The sequence below is a fragment of the Apium graveolens genome, unplaced genomic scaffold, assembly GCF_009905375.1.
Source record: "Apium graveolens cultivar Ventura unplaced genomic scaffold, ASM990537v1 ctg1435, whole genome shotgun sequence".
Taxonomy (NCBI): Eukaryota; Viridiplantae; Streptophyta; class Magnoliopsida; order Apiales; family Apiaceae; genus Apium; species Apium graveolens.
The window spans coordinates 30,292-35,864 of NW_027417238.1; the positions used below are offsets into that span (position 1 = coordinate 30,292).

General features: G+C 39.0%; 1 non-coding gene across 1 annotated transcript; it reads right to left on the reverse strand.

The window, feature by feature from the left end:
- Window positions 1-536: 536 nt before the first annotated feature.
- On the reverse strand, window positions 537-643 carry LOC141699869 (small nucleolar RNA R71). Its single transcript, XR_012566139.1, has one exon. It is a non-coding gene; the product is annotated as a small nucleolar RNA R71 (small nucleolar RNA).
- Window positions 644-5,573: the final 4,930 nt, after the last annotated feature.

Sequence of the window (5,573 nt, forward strand, 5' to 3'; positions counted from 1 at the left end):
TCTCCCTTACAAGTTTTTGGCGCCGCTGCCGGGGACTCGGTATTAATTTTTAGTTTATGTGCTTGTCGTCAGTGGTCATTAAAGTTCAGTGACTCGGATTCTTTTATCTCACGATTTAATTGTTTGTATTTCAGGTACTCATTACAATAGGAGATCCAGCAGCACAAACGAAAGCCTTGATGGATTTTTCTCAACCCAAGATCAATGACATTCAATCTAGCATTGTCAGGCCAGCTATCACAGCTAGTACCTTTGAGATCAAGCCTGGAATAATTCAATGGGTACAGAATTCAATCTAGTTTGGGGGTTCTCCAACTGTAGATCCCAATATGCACATTAGGGATTTCATTGAGATCTACCACACTTTCAAGTTTAACGGTGTTTCTGAAGATGCTGTGAAGCTGAGACTGTTCCCATTCTCTCTAAGGGACAAGGCTAAGAGCTGGTTACACTATCTACCAGCTGGTTCGATTACTACTTGGGAAGATCTTGCTCAGAAGTTTCTTACTAAATTCTTCCCTATGACAAAGACAGCTGTACTCAGGAATGCTATTACTCAATTTGCGCAGCAAATGGGAGAATCGCTAAGTGAAGCTTGGGAGCGCTACAAGGAGATGCTTAGGAAGTGTCCTCATCATGGAATGCCTGATTGGATGATCATCACTTGTTTTTACAATGGGTTGGGAGCACAGTCCAGACCCATGCTCGATGCAGCAGCAGGCAGAGCATTATGGGGAAAGAGCTACGAGGAAGCTTATGATCTAATTGAACTGATGGATGCTAATGAATATCAGTATCCAACCCAGAGATATCCACATGGCAAGGTAGCAGGAGGTCTTGAAGTGGATATAGCCACGGCTATCACTGCTCAACTAAAGGCGTTGTCTATGAAGATCGATTATATGGCTAACTATGGTGTTAATAAGATAACATGTGTTTGTGAGCTATGTGCAGGTTCGCATGTGACGGAGCACTGCGCTATATCTAGTGAATCAGCTCAGTTTGTGAGCAACTATCAGAGATCGCAATAACCAATTCCAGACACTTATCATCCTGACAACTGGAATCATCCTACCTTCAGATGGAGCAACAATCAGAATGCGATGCAACAGTAGTTCCAGCAGTTTGGAACAAAATAATTCAACCCTCCTGGTTTTCAGCAACAATTTGCACCAAGACAACAACTCCAACTTCAACAACAAACTCATCATGCAGGTCTATCGTCGAATGAAAAATCTGAATTAGAGGAGTTGAGGCTTATGTGCAAAAACCAGGCTCTTATATGCCAAATCCAGGCTGTTTTTATCCAGAATCTGGAGAACCAGATAGGACAAATTACTAACGCCTTGTTAAATCGACTACCAGAAATGCTTTCTAGTGATACAGAAGTTCCAGGCAAGAGGGAAGCAGAGGAGCAGGTTAAGGCAATTACATTAAGGTCTGGGAAGGGTGCAAGCCCTGAAAAATCTCAAGTTCCAGAATCTGAAGTTTTAGATGAAGAAGATGTGCAGAAGGAAGCAGAAGTGGAATAAAGGAAGAAAACTATGGAACACACTCTTCTTGAGGGTAATACAGGGGAGAAACAGATCTATCCTCCACCTCCTTTTCCTAAGAGGCTGCAGAAGAAAAAGCTGGATAAGCAGCTTGAGAAGTTTTTGGAGGTGTTCAAAAAACTTCATATCAACGTACCTTTCGCTGAAGCTCTTGAACAGATGCCTAGCTATGCGAGGTTTATGAAAGGTATTCTCTCTCCGAAAGTGAAGCTCGATAACTTATAGATCGTTGCTCTCACGGAGGAATGCAGTGTTGTGCTGCAACAGAAGTTGCCTCCGAAGCTTAAAGATCCTGAAAGCTTCACTATTCCTTGCACTATTGGAAACTTGTCATTCTACAAGTGTTTATGTGATTTAGGAGCTAGCATCAATCTGATGCCCTTGTCTATCTTCAAGAAGCTTGGTCTTCCTGATCCGAAACTAACATTCATGTCATTGCAACTAGCTGACCGTTCCATCGCTTATCCACGAGGTATAGTAGAGGATGTCTTGGTCAAGGTGGATAAACTCATCTTTCCTGCTGACTTTGTAATTCTTGATTTCGAGGAAGATAAGAAGATTCTCATTATCTTGGGGAGACCATTCTTGGCTACAGGTTGAACTATGATCGATGTGCAAAAAGGAGAGCTTTCGATGAAGGTTTACGATCAAAAGGTCACTTTTAATGTGTTCAAGGAAATAAAGTTACCCACAGCTAAAGAGGAGTGCTTTAAAGTAGAGTGGGTAGCCTCTGTCATGAATTCGGAGCTTGAGCAATTTCCAAAGTCAGATACCTTAGAGAGATCCTTAATAGGGGAATCATTTATTGAAGATGAAGAAGGAGCAAAGCACCTGCAGGTTTTGGATGCACTTTCGTGGAAGAGGAAGTTGAAAATGCCATTCGATTCTCTTGAGTTAGCAGAGCTGAAAACTTCCCAGGAGCGTTTTGAACCATTTATTCAAGAAGCTCCCACACTTGAGCTCAACCGAATGCCAGATCACTTGAGTTATTCATTCTTAGGTGCTCCCCCTGACAAGGGGTTTGGATATACTTTTGACGATGTAGAGGGTGACCGACTAGTTTCTGCCATGCTTACAGATGGTCCCTCTCATGCACCATAGGAAGTTGATAGGATTGGTCTTGGTGATGAGCAGTACAGGCGAGTGACTAGGCGTTTAGAGGCCATGCATGACATTCATCATTATTTTGCTGAAGATTTGACACATGCTTTCGGTACTGTTGTTCGAGACACTGGTGGCGAGGTTGATTGGCCACCTGATCCTCCACCCGACGAGGGTGACTCTCCTGCTAATTAGGTATGCCTGAAATTCTTATTATTACCTTCAATAAGGAAATTTAAAATTTTAAGTTTGGGGGTGATAATGTAAGGATTAGTAGTGTGTGTCCATATAGATTCATATTGCATGTTTAGTTGTAGTTCATTCGTATTTTTGCATGATTGTTCATTTAGGACATATTTGTTTATTTTTATGTGATTTCATATAGTTACATTTGTATGCATATTTAGCATGATCCCTTAAGATGAGCTATGATATTTGATAAGTTGATGTTGATATGAGTTTGGTGATGACGAATAGAGGGATGTTTAAGTCCTAATGAATTGAATTGCATGCCAGAAATAAATATTTTCACAAAGTCTTATAAGGTTGCTTTTGATCTAGATCATGATCATACTTGTTTGTTGTTGAGATTTAATTACTTGGTTATATTTAGAATTTGTGATAATCTCGTAATGACATAAAAACACTGATTTTTTAATCTGGAGAAAAACTTGGATTTCATTGCTAGTTGTTGTAAGGCTAGGCGTCAAATGGTTAGTAGCCGACTCATATTTTTATGAGTAGTCTAGGGTTGAATGAGACGGAGCGAAACACACTTATTTAGAAATTATTGGAAAAAAAAGAAAAAAAAGTATGTGTTTATGTATAATTGATCAATAGTGGGCTCTTTAATACTCGAGTTTTAAGTTCTAGGGGACTTTGTGCCTAGTCACCTAAGGCTTTTATAGTCTGGGATCCGCTAACCTAACGCTCGCTACATGGGTATTATTGCATAAGTCTTTTGGGACCTCATTCATTGCACGGTTAAATAAGCATCTTTACAATGTGTTCAATAATAGTGTAAATCCTAGTATAACTCTAGTAGAAAGGAGGTGTTGTGATTTATAATGCGTTTATTGTCTATTCTGTTTATAAACTATTAATTGTTTCGATGATAGATAAGTTATGGTTATTGATCTAGTATCGAGAGATATCTGTTAAGTATTCCATACACGCACTTTTCTGGTTTGTGAGTTGGTTTGTGGGATTTATTCAAACTCTGTTTTAAGTCATTACATTCTTAGAAGCATTGGCTTATTCATTTGGTTATGTTTATTCTGAGGGGATCGATTTCATTATCATTTAGTTGCATTCACGTAGCTGCATTCATGCATTAGGTTTGTTTTGTAGTTTTGAGTCTGTTTATGCTTGAGGACAAGCATCGATTCAAGTTTTGGGGTGTGATAAGTGGATTTTATATCCACTTGGAATGCTTTATTACAAGCTTAAATTGGTGTTTTGGACTCAAGTTGTTGGTATTTTGATGTGTTTTTGTGTTATTGCATTTCAGGTATCAGTTAAATGAAGAAAGGAGTTTTTAAAGGAAATATGATGAAAACTGATCAGATTTGGAAGCCAAGGACATTGTCAAGTTGTAGAAAATCTCGTTAGTTTTGCATGGGAAGTTGAATCGCCTAATTCTGACGAGTAGAACTCAAGATATGGCCAAAACAAGATTCATCGGAATTTTTCCAGACAGGCTTCAGGTGCCCGCCTGGTGTGCCGCGCGGCCGCCCGCTGGTGGAGGCGCCCGCCTGGTGTGCCGCGCGGCCGCCCGCTGATGCGCGGCTGAGTTCGCTGATTTCGCTGAAAAAGCCTTTTTTAAGTAGAATCTGACGATTTTAAGGGTCCAGGTCCAATATGGGCGTATATATACTTAAAAAAAGGGGTTTTCATCATCCGGGAATATTGGGATACCAAGGAGAAGACCTAGAAGCACAGAACAACTTTGAAAAAGAAGATCCTGTTTTCAACTTGTGATTCTTTGAATTAGTTGTAACTTTGGATGCTCGTTTTCGTTCTTGTTGAACCTAGATCTCGTTTATTCGTACTTTGATTATTTTTCAGTTTATTAAGACCTTGTTTATACCATGCTTTCATTGGAACCCATGGTGACGATGAGTTCAATTATGGGCTAATCGTTGTCATGGGATTCTAGCGGATTTACTTATGGATTTCAATAATTAATTGTTTCGATATCTTGGTGTGTGGTGATTGTATGATATCCTAGTATTGGTTGTGCTTATTCGTCTTATGTGCGTAGCTAACGTATAAGATAGCGTGTTAATCTCTTCTGAAGTGACAGTGAATTTAGAGATTTAGAACTTGTCATGCTAGCATAGGTTCATGTATTTGTTATGCATGATTTTTAGGTAATTTTAACCATCTTACTTGCCCTTTGTAATCATGATAGTTAACTTGTGCTTAAACCGTTATGTTGTCAAATTCTATAGACATATAGGGTCTCAATATAATTGGTGACTATTCAACTTCTATCTCTTTTGTGGATGTCTGGTAGAATGGTACTCGTACAACGAAAGTTGGCATTTATCAGTTTTGTGTTATCTGATTAGTGTCATCACCATCACATGCTAAGGATAAGAACGAAAAGGCTATTGAATGAAGTAGTAATGAAGTTAGAATCTCATGTTTGTCATATATAGTAATTCAACCTCAATTCTTTTAGTTATAATTGTTAGTATAATCTCTTAGTTTAATAAAAACCCAATTTGTTATTTGTCTTAGCATTGAGCGATAACCATACATTGTTGCATAGGTGCATAAATTGAACTTAACCTAAACCAGTCTATATGGGAACGAATCTGATTTATATCTTATACTACTTACAAACGCATATACTTGCGTGAATTTTAGCGCGTGTTTTCTCCCTAACACTACTCCAACTGTACAGTCACTTGC